This window comes from Pinus tabuliformis, chromosome 2_1, assembly GCF_031772625.1.
Source record: "Pinus tabuliformis cultivar Carrire ecotype Pingquan chromosome 2_1, CPIR1, whole genome shotgun sequence".
Lineage (NCBI taxonomy): Eukaryota > Viridiplantae > Streptophyta > Pinopsida > Pinales > Pinaceae > Pinus > Pinus tabuliformis.
In genome coordinates, this window is record NC_142299.1 from 131,624,152 (window position 1) to 131,647,229 (window position 23,078).

At 35.2% G+C, this 23,078-nt stretch overlaps 1 pseudogene; it reads left to right on the forward strand.

The window, feature by feature from the left end:
- Positions 1 to 680: 680 nt before the first annotated feature.
- Positions 681 to 1,566, forward strand: LOC149199120 (uncharacterized; annotated as a pseudogene).
- Positions 1,567 to 23,078: the final 21,512 nt, after the last annotated feature.

Genomic DNA, 23,078 nt, shown 5'->3' on the forward strand with positions numbered 1-23,078 from the left:
TGAAAAAATCGATGAACTTCACTCAAAAAAATCGATGAACTTCACAACTAGTAAAAGAATCAGCAGCTCTTAGAAGTGACCACGAAAGAGAAAATAAAGATCTCAATAGATTTGAAGTGATGCATCTTTGAGTAGCAGTTTCATAAGCCTTTAAACCAGTAAAGAAATCTAAGACTTTTAGTATTTCAATCAAGAAGAAAGAGATCTGTTTGAGCTATTAGGAGTTGTCTATAATGCGACTTTTTGGAGATTCCAGTGACGGAATCCGGCAGAAGAAATTGAGATTAAATCTTGATTTATTGCAGTTAAAATGGTTTTTTAACTGCATATTTGGATTCAGCACCCTGAAAAACCCTTGGGACGCTTTGATTGTGCAAAAACTAGCTATCAAACTTGCGATTCCAATAAATTGCTGCCGGATTTTGATCGGAAAACCGGAAAAGCTTTCAAAAAATCTCATTATAGACAACTGCAAGCTATTATATTAGTATTACTATATTAGTATTACAACTTAGAATTTTCATCTATCCAGTGTATTTATTACTTGGGTTCCATTAACCAGCCTGCCAGAGGCGGCCCTTACCATGGGTGTCCATACGCAAATTCATCACCATAACGGCCGCCGCCTTAGTATTTGGTGGTTGACAAGACGTGTTTAGTATTTGGGGGTTGACAAGACACTTAGGTCAGAGGCCGCCCACTTACCAATACCCCATCAATAGCTCTGTTTATTAGCGATATAGCACCAGCGTTGAAAGTTGCTCTTCCCCCACTTTATATAAATAAGCCAATGCACCCATAATTCTGGCCCAGCGATCCCAATATCGTCCACCTTCGCATTTAGTGAGAGGGGAAATAGGTCTGTCATTAATTGAGACTGCGCCTCATTCATGGCGGAGCCGAATCCAAATCCAACCGCCAGAGATGATGATAAGCAGGGAGAGGGAGAGGGAGAGGGAGAAGTATTGTTTAACGCTAGACGCCATGAGCATGAGCTCTTCCGGTTTGAGTGTCTTCCGGCGTACACATGCAGCGGCTGCAGAGAATACGGAGCCAACAGGGTTACAAGTGTAAGATTTCTTCTGGTTCGAAGTGTGAGAATTTCACTCTGCACGAGGTCTGCGCCGCCCTGCCTGACGCCATCCAACACCCGTTTCGCAGTGACGTGATCATCAAGTTTCGTTCCAAGACGTTTCTGAGGCATCAGTGCAGTGCCTGCTGCGAGGTGATGAAAGGTTTTGTGTTCGAAACCGAAAGGCATGACAAAAGGCTCCATCCCTTGTGTATGGCGCTTCCTAAAATACTCGACTACGGTGGGCATGCAAATCACTAGCTCAAAATTGTGACGGGTGATTTAAAGGGGAAAGCATACACTTGCAGCGCCTGCGATGGTCACATTGCTTGGGTGGTTGGAGATATCGGTGCGAGGATGTGGCGTGTAAGGTTTACGTGGATCCGAGCTACGCTAAAAATGACATTTTTGGACTCTCAGAGCAAGGTATTCATCGAGTTGCATCCGTGGGTCCCAGCACATCTGGCGCTAAAAGAGCTGCTTTGGTTCAGTGAATCATCAGTGGGGCAGTAGGTGGGCTCTTCAGCATGAAGCAGTAATATTTTGGAAATATTTTTTAATTTACAATAAACATAAATTTAGATTTATTTTAGACTTAGGACATGAATATCTATATGTAAGTTTTTGTTTGTTTGTCGTGTAAATTTCACTCATAAAAATGAATATTTATCTGTAAATTTGCAATCATTTTCATCTTGATTGTCATCTATTCTGATTTTATAATTTTATCTTATTTTCTTGAGCTCTAGTTTTTAAAGCATCTCCCAATTAAAAGTCTTTGGTCCAATTCTCCTCTATATTTTTTTGTGAACATAACGTCACTGATTTAATTATCCTCCATACCCTAAGATTTAAACCCATCATTAAGACGAAGAAAAGAGAAATGCCTGAAATACTATTGCCACAAAAACATAGCAGTTAGCGGTCACCAATATGTGCATCTCTCCATAAACCACACTCAAATTAAAAAATAAAAATAAATGATACATGGTTTTCAATTATCTTTCTGTACTTTTATCCTCTGTTGGATACAACATCACGCAGCGTGATTATTTTCGAGAGCGAGTACTTATATTTTTTTGTGGATTATATTAATAACTTACAGCATCTCCGTAACAATGGTGAAAGATAAAAAGCAAGAGGGGCAAAGTAACCGTTTAACCGTTTAAGGTTTCGAACAGTCTACTAATATAAGGAATTGGCTCAAGGAGATTAGCAAAAACGATCAGGGGTTCTAATTTTATGAATTGATGGTATTTATAATTATCATTGGATAAAAATGAGATGATAGGTTTTTTTATTTTTATAGGTTGAAAAAGCAGAAGAAAACTTTTAAAATGGGGCATTTATATATATATATATATATATATATATATATATATTATTAATATTAAAAAAAAAAATCGAACAATCATTATATTATAAATTTTTTTAGAATTTGTTTTTATTTTAGTTATATTAATTTTTTATTATTTTAAATTACTTCAAATATAAAGATTTATTTGTTATAGGTTGAACGGCTTAGTGAATCTTTTACTATTTAATTATCTTTATAAAATTATATATTTTTTTAATTTTAAATGTGAATTTAAAACTTGAAGTAATTTTAAATGATTTTGTTTGAATTTCTTTTAACATTCGTTGTCTACTTTATTGGCTTTTTATAGTATAATTTCATTTAGGTGTTTGAGTATTTTTATATGTAAAGTGAAGCAATTTTAAGAAATTTAGTTTCAAGCTAGTGCATCTACATAAATTAAATGTATGATAAATGTACATAAATATTTAAAAAGCCCTACTTTACTATGCAACTTACATTACTGAAATAATAAAAAATCATAAAAAATAACTAAGTTATATTTTTAAGTCTAGATTAACTTAGCTCCACATTGTGGCTTCAACTTCCTTAACTAATTATGCCTTAAATAGTTGATCTTTTGCAAATTTTGGTCTGGGTTTCTCTAGTTGGGGAGATATTGAAGAACTCACAAGATCACAGAAAATCCAAACTCTCTTAAGGAAATAGATTTATTAGATATGATATATCAAAATTTGCTCACCAAAAAATTCAACATAATAAGTGAATCAACGAAACATTCAAACAAATGAATTGGCATTCAAACAATCAGTTCCAATTTGATGAAATAAACAACTCAACATGCAACCCCTAGGATGATACCAAAATTAGAATTTAGGAGCCCAAAACCTCATATTGGCGCCTTTGATTAAGTAATTAGCACTCCTAAATATACAAAAACTCCACAAAGCCCTAAGTTTGTAGAGGTAAAATCGAATATGAAACCCATAATGCTACAAAAACAGATCTAGAATTAGAAATCATGAGAACTACATCCCTCTATGGTAAGGCATGCTACATGAAATTTAGCTCCAGGAATATTGAGTCAAATGAGGATCATAATCAACTAAAAGATCTAGAAAAATAACAATAAATGATCTTAGAGCTAAGAATGATAGCTGGTCCATTGGTCCATGGCTCAATCCACATTACAAGTTCATTACAAGTTCTCAACTAGGGTCGATTTTGAGGGTGATGGAAATCCTTTGTGGGTTGAGAATCCTAGGATCACCATTACCAACAAATCCTTGTTGATTAATCCATAGGAAATGAATTCCTTCATTGATTATTTCCCCATCAGATAGAATTGGCAATAGAGATTCAAGAGTCGATCGTTCACTGTGAGCTATAGAATTTGGGGTTGGATTTGATCTCAAGATTTACTCTGGACTCCCTCACAAATCTCCTAGATCTAAACGAGAAGGTGGGGAAATGCTTAATGGTATACATGGAGGATATTTTCTTAATGGCTACCATAATACTATAACCAAGTACTCCATGTACATGTGGGAGTTGTAGGAAGCACTAGATGAGATTTCTAAAAACATTTCATGTAGCTGCATACATCACATGCTTCATGTGGTTGGTTCTATATTGCATGCAATAGATTATATGAACCTATGGCTAGAAGAGTTCAACTTGCACAACTCCCAATGGAAAGTGCTTCAATATTGTTTCTCACATGCCACAACTCCTCATGGTTTTGATACCCAAAACAAGAAAAATAAAGACAATATAGAGAGATAGAATAACTATGCAACTTATTCCTGGTCTACAAATGGAAACTTCCATTTCTGCTTCTGCTTCTTTGAGGTTTTCTATCAACCACTTTACATGTTCTTGTTGCAGCCTTCTATGCAACTTAGGCCACTTCACTGGCTTCCTCTTCAAGACCCAACCTTGTCTTTGGTTCTCCTCTAACAGCATTACTAACACATCGAGTTCTTCTCTTATCTCATCTATTTCCTTGTCAATCTCTGCTTGACTTATCTGTTTCCTATGGATTGTTTGAGCACCCTTCTCATTCATCTTGTAGCCTTCCTCTGAATCTTCCATATGACTATCCATAGCCATCTTCTCTGCTATGTGAGCTCTACACCTGCAACCAATCAACTTCCTTCTCAGTTGATTTTCTCACCAAGCTTCTCCTCTTCTTGGTCTCCAAGTCCTCTTTCTTTAGAATTTTCACTGAGCAATCTTGCTCTCTCTGGTTTCTTCACTCACTTCTCTTAAGGACTCCTCTGTCCCTATCTGTTCCAAGCCTCAGCTGGAATGAGGTTCTTCTACAATCTCTAAGAACATCCAAAAATTCTTCTACAGTCTTACTACTGTAGTCCCGTGCCCAACATTGCCATTCATTCAATTGCGACAACTTTCATACCTTTTGTATCATAAATCTTCATAAGCAAAACATCCTTCTCGTAGGAAATTTTCTTCCCTTCCCCTGCTCTGATACCAAAATGATGCAACCATACGGCTGCTACACCCTCACACCTTATTGGGACTATTTCACCCTTAAAAACCTTTAAAGTTTCATGCCCCCATATACATATCAGAAGCATTCTCATATGCTTTTGCTTTAAAAACCTGGGACCATACCATTTTACTGCAATACATAGAAACACGGGAAAATCAAACAAAACCCCGCTCCGAACGCTTTAACCAGAACTCAAATTTTATAAGCCCGCTTCTATAAATATCGGTGGATCCATCCTTTGGTCCATCACCGTCCCACTGTCATTCCATATCTCCGATCTCCGATGTCCGATTCTTCTCCGATCTAATGGTCAGCATTGATTCTGAACATTTAAACTGACGCCAGTTCTCCATTGTCGATTTGCGCATAGCGGATATGACAGTCCATATCTTATTTTGGGCGGACAATTTATACGAGGGTTAACCGCCCGATAAAGCAGTTTCCCTATTCACCCTCACTGCTACGTGTCGATGGGTGAATGGGATTGGGTGACCACCACTCAATACCGTTTACAATCCTTCCGCCATACGAAATACCATACACTGTTACAAAACTGCTTCCGCAGTCCAATGGCCACGGTTTCTCATGATCTGACGGCTACGATTTAATCACATATCGCATGGTCGCAATCCGCCAAGGCAAGCTCTGGCCACTCTAAAGCGTTGATCTGATATTCTTACGGACCTGATAAAGTATAAAGTCTCGTCTATAAATGGTTCAAGTCCGGATTCCAAATCTGACTATGTTTTGCGCTCATTCTTAGTGTAAACTGGGTTTTTCACTTGCGGGACCAAAACTATGTAAAAAGATTTCGCCGACCCGCATCAAACAATGATATTTAAAATAAAGCCATGACTGCTGTCAATCACACGACCTAGGCTTTTAAACATAACAAAACTAAGGGATAATCATCCGGCCTGAATACAAAGAATCTGAAAGCACAAGGGTTTCCGCAGGCCCGAAAATCAATTATAAACACAACAGATCATTCATTCAACATAAAACGATTACATAGTCTCGCCTTGGCCGATTACACAGATTAAAAGACCTCTATTTCAATTACAATCCACACACTATTCTGCGCTCCTGAATCCTTCCTCTTTGGCCTGATTCTTCAATTAGTGGCCTCTATTCCTAAACTACCCATAGGCTTACAATTCCCTCGTGAATCCTCTCTCTCTGTCTCCTCTCGACCCCCCCTTCCAGAAAATAAATGAAATTACATATATGTTCCATCTAACAGTTTCCTTCCACAAATGAAGGAATTCACTATATTTTAAGAAATAAAATCCTACTCTAACTAATCAATATAGCTAATTGGCTTGATCTCCACGCAGGGAGGATCACTTGCCATTTTATTCCCAATTCTGTTCAGAATTAGGCAACAAATTAACCACTTACATAATTTGAAATTAATACAATTTAAATAACCAATTCTTCCTCCAAAATTTCATTAGCCAAAACATGTGACCACACCATCACATTGCTGGCTAGGTCTAGATGCTCATGCATCACTAATTTAATATAGAAGAATGGATTAGTACAATACATCCCTCTAATTAACTCTAACATCCTATTATTCCTAATTTTATGGATGCATTTTAAACAATAATTCTTTACATTTTGTAGTGAATATGTACTAAATGCTCACGAGTGAGATAGGAGTAGCTATCTCACATCTCTAATTACTACATTAAAATTGTTTTCTACATTATGCAAAGAAATATATTTTCCTCTAAAACAATATATATTTGTTTAGCATTTATATGACATTGCATAAAACACATTTTATTACCAATTTAAAATACATAAATTTTGTAGTGAATACTTGAGAGTGCTTATTTCACACTCATTAGCCACTCTCATTTTTTTATTGTTGCGAATGCTCATGAGTGGCTATCTCATTGTCTCTTCTTCGCTTTATTCAAATTATTTTCAAGGTTATGTAAAAATATCTATTTGCTTTTAAAAGCAACATATATTACAAAACTACATTTCTAATTTGTTTAGTATTTATCTGGCATTGCATAAACCACATTCTATTATCAATCTAAATTATATAAACATGTGAAATAAAAATATTATATATGTAGAATTATATTATTTGTAATATGTTTAATTATTTTATAAATGCTTAAGGTTGTAAATTTATATGAAATCTATCATTGAATCATATTTATTGTTTGTAAATCTAGTTGTAGTAGATGTTTAATTATGAAGATTTAAAAATTTTATAACAATATTTCATTTAATTTATTTCAAAATATAATCTATTTTTTTATTAATATTTTTTGATTTGATAGGTTAAATAATAATGTTTGCACAAAAGCTAAATCATAGTTAATTGAAATAATTTATTAGTAGTGTTTGAGTTCTGTTAAGGCACTCCACCTTAATCAGGAGCTCTCTTAAGGTACTCCTTCATGTAAAGTCATTATTTCAACTCCCTTTGAGGTGATATCTTGGACATGATGAAGATGTAGTCCCACCAAGCCTACAAAAAAAAACTTATTAATAGTGTTGAAAAAAATAGACTTTAAATCTTACATTCCTATCAATCCATTTTCTTACATAAAGAAAAATAAAACCTAACCAAAAAATTCTAAAAAAATCCCATAAATATAATAATAATTAATTTATTAATCTATTTTTATAACTAAATGAAAATAAAATCTAGCCAAAAAAATTATTTTTCTTCTTAAAAATAAATTAAATAAGATTTCTAATAATTAGAAAAAAAGAAAATGAGAAAACAAAATCTCTACTAATTATAAAATAAAATAAAATAAAAATTAATAATAGATAATCAAAAAATTCTATTTTCGTTTTGAAAATAAATCAAATATGAAAAGACAACATAAATCAAATAAGTTTATTAATCTATTATTAATTCATTTTCTTACATAGAAAAAAATAAGAAGATTAGATTCCGTTGAAAAAGAGCTTGATTTGATTTGACGTTTATGTTGCGATTATGAATTCTAACTTGTTTGTACCCTGCATCAACATAGACAACTCTATTCCATGTTGACCAATGTTATTCTCATTTTAATTATGAAATTTAGGGATTGTATGGGCTTAACCAGAAAGTTTAACGATGTGTAAATTTGAGTCAATATGAGTGATTGAAGGGCTTAAGGGAAAAGTTTAACAACAATGTTTGATTATTGCCTTTGTTGGTTATTCAAATAATCCAAAACCAGAGTCAAATCAGATTGAAAGGTCGTTGAGAGGTTTGAAATAATCCAAATAAACTTCGCTAGGTCTTCAAATAATCCAACCCTATAAAATCAAGTAAGGTTGAGAAGTCTTCCAATAATCCAAACCTACTTTATTGAGTCTTCAATTAATCCAAATCTATCAAATTTGGTTGAGAAGGAGCAACATGTTATGACATTTCAACTATCTTCATATGTTACCGTCAAAGTTAAAGTCAAAGTTAATGAAGGTGAAATAAAAAAATTACCTTCCTATGTTACCTCAAACCCCGAAGTTTGCTCGAAGGCGTGATTTCAAATTGAAAACTCGAGTAGCAATTCTCTCACATGTATCATGGGAATATAGAATATCAATTCTCTCACTCTCTTGTCATTTCTAAATGTAGGAATATTTGCAATAGAGATGGAATCTTACTAGTGCACATGAATTCTTCATGATCAGCTTCATCAAATAGTGATGGTTTCATTTATGCCGTATTTTTAAACTTCTAAGCTTCCTACACAATTTGAGCAGGGCTTGGGTTCATTTTAAATTATATACATGCCTATCTGTGTATTGTTTGTAGACTGTAGTTTAATTCTATAAAAAACTTGTAGGTGGCTCTTGTCTGGAACAGGGGAAACCTATACTACTTTATGTAAGAGTTGGTTTGAACTCTTTATTTAAAAGTTGATTGGGGTTGTCAAAATAAATTTATCCAAAATGAGCTTAGGAATTTGGTTTGGGTTGAATAGTTGCTTCAAATATGATCTTTTTTTGGTCGAATGATAAGTAGGTGAATTCACTTCAAACTAGTTAGAAGTTAGAAATGGATCCTGATGTAACATCTATGGTGAAAATTCCATGAAATAAAAGTTAAAAACAATAACCACGATTGATGGGACACTTATTCCAAGCTGAATGTTGGGCAAAATCCTAGTGATGGGGATCACTTGTGATTGTTTATGACTAAGGAAAGTGGCAAAGCCAATGGCCAAGGCTTTGGAAAGGAAAAATAGATTTTTTAGCACATTTATTTATGAAAATAATGGAAATTAAGAGAAAAAGGAGGTGAAAGGTCACAGGTTGCATGTGAGGAGGAAAATGAAGAAAATAGAAGCCTCATCCATAAAAAAGCTTTTGAGGATTAGCTCGTAACCTATTGCCAATTCAATTTTGGAGCTCTCTCATAGTTCTCTCTCTCTCTCATGCTCTTGGACACTTAGAGTTTTCTTGGAGCACTCTTGGAAGGTGTGGTATACTTGGATTCTTGGAGCATGAAGGAAAAGTAAGAGCAAGAAAGCACAAGAAGGCATCAACATCAGCAACTTCATCAAATTTTCTTGTAGTTACCGAGTTGCATGCATGATTTCTTCACTAGTTTTGACATGCATGGCATATGAATGTGGTTTGTTGGTTGTGATCTGTCATTGGCATGGAGGATGGGTGAGTCGACATTTCCTGGATAGCCATGGTGATTGTTGGTTTATTTCTTTGTTGTGTTTTTTATTGGTTCTCATGTCTCCTTAGCTTGGGTTGAGTTACTAGTCTCGTAGCCTTGGTTGGACAAATGCTCTAGAGCCTTAGAACATCTTGTATTGAGTTACCTATACCCAACCTATACCTATGACAATTGTCTTTCACTGTGAGATTTAAAGGTGTAGGGGCCTTCATTATTCACAATCTAGTGGATTTTTCAGTGATATACAACATCATCGAAGCCATTATATTTCATGCCATATATTCTCTCCCTCTGCCTAAATTGGAAAATATTTTCAGTGGATGGAAATAACGATAATGGACATTGCAAGATTAGATCTAGAGATCATGTGAATGACTTTCAGTTTATAAGCCCAAACCTTAGGTGAAGACAAACATAGTAGCAAGTATTTGAGGGAGAATGTGAATCCTAAGATAAAATTGAGTTTCTGATGACTACTTTATAGATGCAGGGTGTGTTTTGCCATGTTCCTGTTGTCGTTTGGTAGAAATGATGGAGCTCGGTCACCATGACGAGTATATATTTGAACACATAACCGAGTATGTAGTTTTATAAGAAATATTATTATCATACACTGACGTGTTTTCGTGGGCCAGGGATTGTCAGTGTTGGAAATTGTAGCACAGAGATTACTCTTCAGCAAAGCAAGTGAGGAATCCACGACCTTCTCCACTTTATTTTAATTTTTCATTATGTGATTGAAAACATTCATTTCATCAAAGTTGATTGGTTTGGTTGTCATGATATTTTTAGGTTCAAAATATGACGTGAAGATCTTGGGAGACAATTCCAATTTTTTTTTAATTTTGGTTGTTGCTTTAGTTTAAACCTATTAGTGGTGATATGAATATATTGTGTGTTATATTGTAAGAAAATACCAATTAATGAATAGAGAAATATAGTCAAGTTAATGGTTCACAATGTTCTTAGGTGCCACGAGAACACATTATTGACTTGCTTATGTTGAGTTTATTAAACATCGATGTGTCTTGTCATTAGTTAGTGCTTCAAGAACATTAGTTACTAGTTGTTATTCATACATATGTAAAAGTGTATGTCAAAGAGGTCTATTGTATAAGTGACAACTATATCAGTTTAGTACATAGAAAGCTTACCTATATAACTAGATGTATGTATTTTGATGCATACTACTATGATGGAAGCATATCCACAGAGATATTCAGTGTCTAGGCTATTATTTGGGGTATTCAAGTAGTGCTAATTGTACAGAGTTCATTAATAATGGTTAGAGGCGTTTATGTTTTAAATGGAGTTCAAGTGACAACTCGAAGATGAGATGGTGAAGAAAGGGCAGTGTTTGTGAGATTCCAGAGTGGATGTGAGTACTAATGAAGACCAACCAGACATATGTGACTATATGTAATTTATAATTCTTGTAATAATATTTGAAGTAATGTATTGTAAGAATTAAAGGGGGGGACTTGGAAATAATGCTTACATTAGTAAATTGATAGATTAGGTTTGTTGGTTGTATGAATTTGTTAAGATATTTTCTCAACGATATTCTCCTTGTTTGGAACATGTTGGATCTCATGAGCACTATTTATGTGGCTTGTAATTTGGCTTTGAATACAATATATGGACTTTTTTGTGTGCTTTATTTTTTTTCCTCAAAATTCTTACTAAAAACACACCATAGCTTTCAAATAATAGATTTAAAAAGAAAATGTTAACGGAGTAATTTAGTCATTACCTTTCTGGTAAAAAAGTGAAATAATAGATTTATGAGGAAAAATTTAATGGAGTCAATCGGTCATCCCTTTTCCAGTAAATTTTTTTCCTTTAAACTAGAGGAAATTCACCTAAAATATTAATTTAATTGACTGGTGGCAGCTAATTCACTGGTGGAAGCTTTCGACCAACCATTTTGTTTTCCTAGAAATGCCAAAAATTATGGGTGATGTCATTCACATTCGCGTGGAAATTCTTCTATGGAGAATTTAGGTGGAAATGCTTCCCTATAATATAGAGAATTTAGGTGGGAAAGGCTTGATAAGAAAATTATTGTAATTTCATATGAAACCTATAGTCAATGTTAGGGATGTAAATGGTGCTAGAAAGATCGATGTTGACAAAACCCTTAGTCACTAAAGCTAGTGAAAAATACACCTCCAAAAATAAAGATCTTGTTCGAATTATGTGAATTCCCGGTATTGCAAAATATAAATCATCTACATTATAAATATTTTCAAAAGATAAATGTCATGTTAGCAAAATTGGCACTTTCCATGGTATTGTATAATGAAGTTCCAAACTTTCCCATATAAATTGCTACTAGAAGTTACGAAACTAGCTCAGCTCCTGTCTTTCATGGCACTGATATGTTTTAGTGGGGGCAAGGGCAGGTGTTGTTGTTGTAAGAGTTGCATTTAGGAATTTTATAGCATAGAGATTCAAAGCAGTATAAAAAATAAGCAAACATATGCTCTTTACTTGTATGGATACAAGTTTCCATGGCATCATCAGACTAGCCACATTGCCAATCGATGAGGTATTGCTTGAATATGTGAGGATGAGGTTATAGCATCATTGGGTAGAGAAATAAGCATACAATGCTAGTGTAAGAGTACTCAACGTTGGAATGGCCATTTACAAAATTAGTCTTTTTTCATTTTAAAATTATTTGTTTAGAAATGACACACAAGAAAATAAAAATGCACACCACGAGGCTTGTTAAGTTCCATCAACGTGTTCTATGCCAATCAGAAAATGAGAAATACATTTTTCAAACTTTATAAGAATGTTTTAATACTGTAACAAAAGACATAACTAAAAATATCAATTGGGGTTAGATAAAGAGGCTAAAACTACCCCTCGCGAAGGAAGGGACTAATACTATTTCTAGTAATAATTAATCTATTAATCCATTTTCTGACATATATCGACATTTCTTATTTGAGTTCAGATATCCACAATTGTTTATCTCATTGTTAAACTTATTGAAACCATCCAAAAATTCTCTTCTTTTAGGGATATTCAAAAGAAATTAATGTTGTGGCACCTCATTCTCTCTTAAATATATCCACAATTGTTTATCTTAGTTCTGATATCCACACTTGTTTATCTCATTGTTAAACCTATTGTAACCCTACACATCTTCTCTTCTTTTAGGGATCTTCAAAAACAATAAATGTTGTGGCACCTCATTATCCTTTGGCCATATTAACTTAGCTCCACATTGCGGTTTCAACCTCCTTAGGGAATTATGCCACACAAATTTTGGTATGGGTTTCTCTACTGGGGAAGAGATTGAAAATCGTGAAAAAATATATCAAGATTTTCTCATGAACAGATTCAACATAATCACTCAATCAAGGAAATATTCAAACAAATGAATTGGCATTCAAACAACTGATTCCAATTTGATGCAATCAACAACTCAACTTGTAACCCCTAGGAGGATACTAAAATTAGAAATTAGGAGCCCAAAATCTGATATTGACACCTCTGATTATGGAATTAGCACTCCTAAATATATCAAACCTCCACAAAGTCCTAAGTTTGTAGAGGAAAAATCGAAGATGAAAACCATACTAATAAAACAAATCTAGAATTTCAACTCATGAGAATGACAACCCTCCATGATAATGACTACTACATGGAAACTAGCTCTAGGAATATTGAGTTAACTGAGGATCATAATAAGCCAATAGCCCTGACAAAATAAAAATAAATTATCTCGAAGCTAAGAATGATAGCTCACCCATTGGTCTGTGGGTCGATTCCCATTACAAGTTCTACACCAGGGTTGATTTTGAGTGTGATTCAAACCCTTAGTGTGATAAGAATCTCATGATCCCCACTTCAAATAAATCCTTGTTGATTAATGCGGAAGAAATTAATTACCTCGTTGATTATTTTCCCCATCAGATAGAATTGGCAATGGAGATTCAGGAGTAGATTGTTCACTGTGAGGTATAGAATTTGGAGTCATATTTGAAGTTGATATTTACTTTGGATTCCTTCATAAGTATCCTAGATCTAGAAGAGAAAGCGGGGAAATGCGTAGATATATCTATGGAGGATAGTTGCTTAAAGGCTATAATAGTACTATCACCAAGTACTCCATGTAGCTGCAAAAGTTGTAGGAAGCACTAGACAAGATTACTAAAAAAATTCCATGTAGTTGCATATATCACATGCCTCATGTGGTTGATTCTATACTTCATGCAGTAGATTCTATGAACCTACGATACAAGATAGAAAGTCCAACTTGGACAACCTCCAATGGACAATGCTTCAATATTGTTTCTAACATGTCACACCACCTCTAACAAAACAAGAAAAACAAAGACAACATAGAGAAATAGAATAACTACGTAACTAAGAAATTTTATTAATTGGAGCACATACATATACCACATAATAGAGTATTGTTTATGACAATGGTATCAACGTAGAAGATAATGATGGTATAGCTATAAATTAATTCTACAAACTAACAACATTAACTAAGTTAATATAGAAGAATTAATTGGCACAATGCATTCCTACTATTAACTTTAACATCTTATTATTGCTAATTTTATAGATGCATTTTTAAACCATAATTCTTTAAATTTTATAGTAAAGAGGTAGCTATCTCACATTCAAATTGTTTTTTACATTATGAAAAGAAATATAATTTATTCTAAAACAACATATATTACAAACTTTATAATGTGTAAGTTTCTAATTTGTTTAACATTTATATGGCACTGCATAAAACACATTTTATTATCCATTTAAATTGAATAAATAATGTAGTGAATGCTTGAGAGTGGCTATTTCACACTAATTTTATTAGAGTATCGAATGCTCACGGGTCGCTATCTCCTTGTTTCTTCTTTCACCTTATTCAAATTGTTTTCAAGGTTATGCCAAGAAATCTATTTGCTTCTTTCAAATGACATTTTATTATCAATCTCAATTACATGAACCTGTGATATATATAAATAATATGTTTAAATTTTTTATTAATATTCAAGGTTGTAAATTTACATGAAATCTATTATTGAATCACGAAGATTTAAAACTTTTATAAAAATATTCTATTTAATTGATTTCAAAATATAATCCAATTTTTTTTATTAATAATTTTTTTTTTTTAAGTGTTAAATAATCATGTTGGCACAAAAAATAAATTATAGTTAATTGAAATAAATTATTAATAGCGTGGAAAGAAATAGGTTTTAAATCTTACTTTTCTATTCATCCATCTTTTTTTATTATTAATATAATTTATCTTCTAAATTCAATTACATTTATTTAAAATAAACATCATTGATTTTAAAAATTAATCTAACTAAATTATGTCAATAATAAAAGAAGATGGTATAATTTGCACAGTTGCTTAAAATATCTTAAAAATCAAATCTCACACTAATCACAACTCTACACAACATAAATATAAGCAAGCTAGAAAGACTTCATTGTGATTATTTAAACTCAATGCCTACCTTTGCCAAAGTAGATAGCATGAGAATTAATTGTTATATCTATTAAAGTAAATAATTATTATTTATAGAGTGATCGGCCAAACTACATAACTAGCAAATAATTATACACCAAGCATTAAGACACTTTATTTTAGCATGTAAATGGAAGGCTTTCATTAATGGTTCAAGTTCGATTTTCTAGAAAACACTATAGAAGATAATTCATTGAAATATTTTAGAACTATTTTTTTCCATAAACAAGTCTAATATAATGAGATCGTAGTATTGTACAACCCACGTTTGATATATATATATATATATGGTGATATGAATTCTTGGGAACCTATATTTTTGTAGAAAGTGTGTCAATTGAGGCATTTGGCAATAAAATCTACAAATAAACAACCAATTGTATGACAAATAGATCTAAATAAAATAATTAGCAAAAAAATAAAAAATTAATTTGTTAAATTTTTATTTTAGTTCTTTCAAAAAATAAATATTTGGTAGTTGACTGAATTAATATAAAGTCAACCACCTACTGAGGGCGGCAAGGATGGTAGGAAAAATAAGTTAACTTAAATTTCAAAACAATAAAATCTAAATAATTTTGTTAATCTTTAACTTATATCTATTATTATAAGTATTATTATTATAAATATTAATAGAATCAATAATGTTAACCTATAACAACTAATATATATAAAACTTAGATAATTTGATATAAATTCAAAACACTTAATTTCAAAAAAAAAAATCATAATGATGATGATGATGGTGGTGGTGGTGGTTAACATCCACTGAGACCAAACTTTGGTCTATCGGACCTAAAGAAATGAATTATTTAGTTTGATTTAAGATTTTATTCCTATGCTCAAAAATCTTGGAGAGAAGCCTCCCGAGCTCACTGTAATTTTGACATCGTAAAAGGCTAGGAAGGTCAGTATTGCAACAAAGATTTTGAAACAGAGATCTAATGTGGTTGTACGTGGGGACTCTAAGAGGAAGTGATTTTCATCCTTGATGTTCGTATTCTCACAGAGATGGAAGAACCTTTCCATCCATGGTGTTTTAGGAACTACCCAACGACCTGTTTCACTATGGAGCTCATGAGAGTTCGTTCTAATCTTGGCTATATTAATTTTCTTCTTTGAGCTAGTTAAAATATAGAGATACTTTTGATCTTCTAGGGTGGGATTGATGACCTCATTATAATATCTTAATTTTCTTTTAGCTGCTAAATATTTCTCACACCACATTTTTTCTTTGAACTTAGAAGTAACAATATTTTTAATGTTATTAATGTTTTGCAATGCAACATTCTCATCGATCTCCCAATGGTTTAACCAGGCCCTAGTGTATTTATACCAACCTCATTTAAGCCTTAGGTGGTTTTGCCTAGAATTTAAAGCTCTCTTAGGAAGTCTATGGTCTCCTATGTTATTGAGTTTGTGCTTGTACAACAGAAGCCTAGTCATAGCTAGGCTCTCGATAGGAGAAAGACCCACTTCTATAAGGAGAATAAGATAGGGTGTGTTGCTTTTAATTTTGAGGTTATATGTTATAAAACACTTCTGGATTTTCTCAATCTTTCTCTAAGATTCTCTAGAGATGCTACAACCCCAAACCTCACATCCATATAAGATAGCTGTAGTGACTAAAGTTTCAAAGAGGAACTTCTTTCTATCCCACATTACGAGGTTTACCGTTTTACAATTATTTTCAAGACCAAAATAAGCTTTACATCCCCCATTAATCATTTTTTCAATGCTATAGTTCCAGTTGAGCTTGTGATGAATATCAATTCCTAGGTACTTGTACGAAGACACTTCCTACAAGTTACTATTGTCATGGACAAAATTAGCGTAAGTGTCCTTCTTGGATTTGATAATCATAACTTTTGTTTTGTCAGTGTTAACAATCATACCCATGGTGGAGTAGAAATCCTTAAGAAGTCTAAGTTGCTTATTAAGATCAGATGGGCACCTTGCGAGAAGAACAATATCGTCAGCGTAGAGAAGAAGGATGATGACTATCCTAGCTAAGATCATGCCAGCACATCCTGCTTCCTTTAAACAACCTTCTAGCTTGTCATTGTAAATGCCAAATAGGGTATGGGAGAGGGGGCAGCCTTGTTTAACTCTGATATTACACTTAATATCTTTCGACCACCCCTAATTGCTTTTTAACTTGGAAATTACATTCTCGTATAACCTTATAGTGGCAGCTCTCGACTCAAAAGGAACCTTTAGCTCTTCTAATCTATTCCAAAGGTTGTTTTTAAGAATTGTATCGAAATCCTTTCTAAAGTCCACAAAGCAACAAAAAAGATTGTATTTATCATTGTGGCATTCCTCCACAATGATCCTAAGCGTAATGAAGTGGTCTGTTGTTGAGTGTTTCTTTCTAAAACCCTCTTGGCCTTTAGCCCACTTACCTTCACTTTCAAGCCATATGCTCAACTTCCTTTCCAAAATAATAACATATAACTTGGCTAGGAGAGGACTGATCATAATTGTCTGATAATTAGAGGGGTTATTTGTATCCCCACTTTTAAAAATAGGGATAATGAGGCTTTGAGTCCATGGTTTAGGGAACCCTTGCTTTACCACTTGATTGAAAAGCTTGTGAATGTGGGGGATGAGGACAGGACCTCCAATTTTTAATATTTCCACCTGGTAACCTTCAATATCCTTAGCTCTCCCATTATCCAAGCGATTAACCCCAAAATCAATGTCTTCTAATGAGAAAACTTATTCCGTTGTGAGTAGCGTTTCAAAGTTATCCATGAAATTTGGAGATTCATAAAGTTTTTTAAGATAGGATTTCCAGTCCTGTAAAGAAATTTTATTATCTTTAGTTTTCCTAGTTAAAATATGCCTCCAGAATTTCTTAGGAGCTATCTTAGAGAGGTGTAAGAGATTCTCTTGTCTTTTATGAATATACTGCCTTTTTTCATTTTAGTTAGGGCTTTGTATATTTTTATCTTGCCAATTTTAAGAGATTCATCAACAAATTCCTTAGTTGCTTTCCTCGCACTTTTACAATATTTGTCATACCATGGGTTGGTTTTTCTATTTCTTTTATTACTTCAAACTTCAATTGAGAACTTGTTAATAGAATATGAGAGGGTTTTAGTAAAATTATGATAGAGATCTTCTATGTTATCTATACTAGATAAAGGAAGCAAATTAGTTTTTAATTCATTTAGAAAGAGATATTTTTTATTTTTATCAAAGATTAACTTCTTTTGGCTATAGGATTATCTTCAATGGGAACTCTATGCATGACAAAATTGAGAGTTATAAGTAAAGGCCTATGATCAAAGTCAGGCTCGTGGTCGTTTAAGATGTCAAAATTTGTTATTTTGTTATATAGAGGGAGATCGGAGATAACATAGTCTACCACGCTACTACCAAGATCATGGATGTAGGTCATCTTGCTAGAATTGGGCCACTTCTTTAGACCGTTGCAAATTATGAGATCTTGAGCACTACAGAGCTGGACTAGCTCTGACCCAAACAAATTCTCCCTAAGGTCTTCAGAGCTCCTCTTGTACCAGCTAGCCAGAGAAAGGTCTTCATCTAACCAAAGAGGAATAGGGTTGGAATGATTTCTTAGAAGAATAGCTTGGTTGGTTGAAGTTTGAGCATTAAAGTCACCCATTAAAAGGATATTGCCTCCATTCCTTAGGCTAGAAATATCATTCTCTAAACCATTGTAAGGACTATTTTTATCTAGATTATTTTTCTTATAGAAGTTAGAATTGATGAGGGGGAATAACAGATTGCTATTTAGGGCTTTTTATCATAAATGTCAGTAATTTCTATCCAACTATATTGGTTGTAAGGGTCATTTTTATAAATCCTAGCATTGGGAGAGATGATCTTCTTAATGTAACAAGCTATACCCCCAATGCCTCTATGGGAGGACCGCTTATTCCAGGTAGACCATAATGAAAATCCATTTATGTTAGGGACCTTAGATTCTTCGTGCTCCCAAGGTTCAACAAGCAAAATAATATCAACATCATTCGAGATCCAACTTAGCTTAGGGCCTTCCCACTCACTCTAACATCTCCATATATGAGAGCTCAGGAAAAAATGCGCTCTGAGGCGATACGCTAGAGGACAACAAAAAACCTAGCCGCCATTTTTCGACCTGCCATCGATTCTGCAGGTCTCTCCATTGACGGCCGCAAATGATATCAGACGCAGGAGGGGAGAGCTCTGCCTCCCCTCCACGGGACACACATATGACTGACAACAAGCAAAAGCCTGTGATCCAGCCCACTGCAGACACAGGCTTAAACACAGAAGAAAACCAGCAAAGGACGCAGACAGAACAGCAGCATGCAGCCCAGAATGCAGAGGACACAGAAAACAAGGATAAATACACCAATGCGGAATCATCCAAGACCAAAGCGACTTCCAGGACCTGCATACCCAAAGCGGCAGAATCAATCAAGGTGGATCTTCCCAGCCACCGTATCAATAGCGAAATACAATACATGCAGGACTACGCTCTCATTGGAAAGTTTCTGGGATTTTGGCCCACAGAGAAAGCCTTACAAGGCTGGATAGCTTCCAAATGGAAGCCAAAAGGACAAGTGATGTTGCAGCTTGGTCCAAAGGGTTTCTTCACAGCTATTTTCAACTGTCTCGAAGATAAAACGAAAGTATTTGAAGGTGGCCCGTACTTCTTCAACTCCTCCGGTCTGTATCTAACTGAATGGAAGCCAAGATTCAATCCGGATAAAGAAGACTTCAGCTGGGCCCCTGTTTGGATTCGAATGTATTCACTTCCTGTGGAATATTGGAAAGAAGAGACACTGGCTGATATAGGCAACAAGCTGGGGACATTTATCAAAGTTGCAACCGAAACAAAATCTCGCAAATACACCTCCTATGCCAGGATATGCGTCAAGATGCACCTAACCAAGACGCTTGCAGACACGGTAAGTCTCTTTCACGATGATTATGAATGGAAGCAGTCTTTAGATTATGAACATATCCCCTTTCGCTGTAGAAAATGTCATGAGCACGGCCATCTCTTCCGTGACTGCCCCTTAAATGTTCAGCCATCTATTCCTTCGAATGAGACAAATAAGGATCAAGATGGCTATACCAAAGTCCCCACTCGTCGCCGGCATGCCAAGAAAAACCAGGCCATTCCTGATCCAGGACCCAAGGTGAACCTCCAGAACCGATTCACGGTTCTTGCCTCTCAGGACTCACCAAATCCACCCCTCTCTGAAATCCAGGTCCATCAAATCCCCATTGAACCCCCCCCCAACCGATCGATCTCCTTATCTCCTTCGGATCCCACCATTTCCAAACCTGCAGATGCTTCCCCTCTGATGCTCACCAAATCTGTCTCAGATCTTGACCCCCCTTTCCCCTCCAAAGGGAAATCCAAATTGAATGAAAATCAAATAGCTTCAGATATGGATCTTGATGCCGCTCTCGCCTTAATTCTTCATGATAATATTGAGGAAATGGAGCAAAACATTCCGATCACTATGGAGGAAGACAGAGCAGATGTAAACTTAGAAGAGTTTGATATCTCCAAGCTGGATATCTCCAAATTGGAGAATGCATGCAAACAAAAAGAATATGAATCAATCCCCCTCTGGCAAATAGATAAAATTGAAGGAGTCTTGTCGCGAGTACATCACCACAAGAGTCTGGGCATTCAAGGTGGTAGTCACTGGGATGGAAAAAAAATCATGAAAGAAACAAAGAAAAGAGGCCGGAAAACAGACCTTCAAAGAACAATAACAATTGGGGAGACATTAATGGATTCGAGGTTATTTCCCAAGCTGACAAAGTTCTTCAAACCCTCAACGCAATCTCCATGAAGCTCACATCCTGGAATGTCAGAGGACTCAACAGTCCCTCAAAACACAGAATGATAAAAAACTTGATTATGCAAGAACAACCAGCAGTAGTCTTTCTCCAAGAAACTAAAAGCAGTAGCACAATGATAGATAAACTTGGCAGCAAAATAATGGCAGGCAGTAGGTCAATTTCTGTCGACGCTTCAGGGGCGTCAGGCGGCTTGGCTATTTTATGGAATCCGCAGATAGTTACGTTGGACAATTTCCATGCCACTCTCCATCTCATTCAAGCCACTTTCCATCTTATAGGCACCAACATTCATGGGCACCTCACCAATGTATATTTCCCTCAGTCGATTCAGCAAAAATTGGACCTCTTGGACACGATCTCTCTCCTTAATACAAATAGACGTTTCCCCTTGTGGATTGGGGGGGGAGATTTCAATATCATAAAATCAATGGAGGAAAAACAAGGAGGCAGAGTGCGGCTCGACAGCGACAGTTCGGGCTTCAAGCAATTCATCCAGAACAATCAGCTCATGGACATTCCTACCTCCAATGGTATTTTTACTTGGTCCAACAAGCGCAAAGGAGCACACCATATAGCCTCAAGGTTGGATCGTTTTCTTATATCTGACAATGCGATCCACCTGGGAGGAGACTTCAGCACCTCAATAATTCCACAAAGTGGCTCGGATCATTGGCCCATTCTGCTTCACTGGTCAAGACCAGGTCATGGCTGCAACAGACCCTTTCGCTTTGAAGCCTTCTGGCTACAACATAGCAAATTAAAGGACATAGTAACTCAAGCTTGGACATCATATTCACCACCAGCGGGAGCCAAGATGTATCAGTTTCAGGAAAAGTTAAAACATCTGAAACAAGTATTAAAAAGATGGAACCGTACCCATTTTGGCAACATACAGGAAAGCAAACAGAAGCTGGAGCAGCAAATGAAAGAACTTCAACAAAATTTCATTCTTGCAGGACGCACCGAAGAACAAATTCAACAAGAGCAGAGCCTATGGAGACAGATAGAAGAACGCCAACAACAAGAGGAAATTTTATGGAAACAAAAATCCCGAATCAGTTGGCTGAAAGAAGGGGAAAAAAACACTAAGTTCTTTCACAAAACTACCATTCAAAGGCGTATGCACAACAAAATAACCTTTGTCAATAACCAACAGGGTGATAGAATTGAAGTTCATGAAGAAATGGAAAAAGAATTCACAGACTACTTCAAGGACATTCTAAAGGAACCTGAAGTCAATCGAGATGAAGCAATCCGCGCCATCACACAGCACATTCCCAAATTAATCAATGAGGAACACAACAATCAGCTTCTCCAACCTGTTTCGCTGAAGGAAGTCGAAGAAGCCATGGCCCAACTTAAAGATGGCAAGGCACCTGGGCCAGACGGATTTACAGCCAACTTCTTTCATGAATTTTGGGAGCTCATCAAAGTTGAAGTATGGAATCTAGTGGATGAAATTCGTTGCATGCACTGGGTCCTCCCAGCCCTCAACACAACTTTCATAGCCTTGGTACCCAAAGAAGCAGCCTCCAGCAAACCTGAGAAATTCAGACCAATAGCGTTATGCAATGTGATCTACAAACTCATTTCAAAGGTCATAGCAAATCGTCTCAAACCTCTTCTACCTATACTAATCTCTCCAGAGCAAACAGGGTATGTCGAGGGAAGACAAATCATGGATGGTATAATACTCTCAAATGAAGTCATACATTCTCTAAAGCTCCTAAAAAAACCAGGTATGCTTCTCAAGCTTGACCTCTCAAAGGCCTTCGACAAACTTAGCTGGAATTATATACGTAAAATGCTCTTAGCTTTTGGTTTTAACGCAACTTGGACCAGATGGATCATGAGCCTCATTACTTCTCCAAGTTTTTCAGTCTTATTGAACGGATCTCCCTCTCCTCCCTTCAAATCCTCTCGGGGCATAAGGCAAGGGGATCCTCTCTCGCCTTTTCTCTTTGTCCTCATGGCCGAAGGATTAAGTAGGCTACTCAAATCAGCCGTTTCATCCCAAGCGCTCAAAGGTTTATCTCTCCACGGCCGCCCTCCACAGTCCCATCAACAATTTGTTGATGACACTCTGCTCTTCGGGCATGCCTCTGTAAAAGAAGCCGCCGCATTCAAAACCCTTCTAAATATCTTTGCTGAAGCTTCTGGTACCTC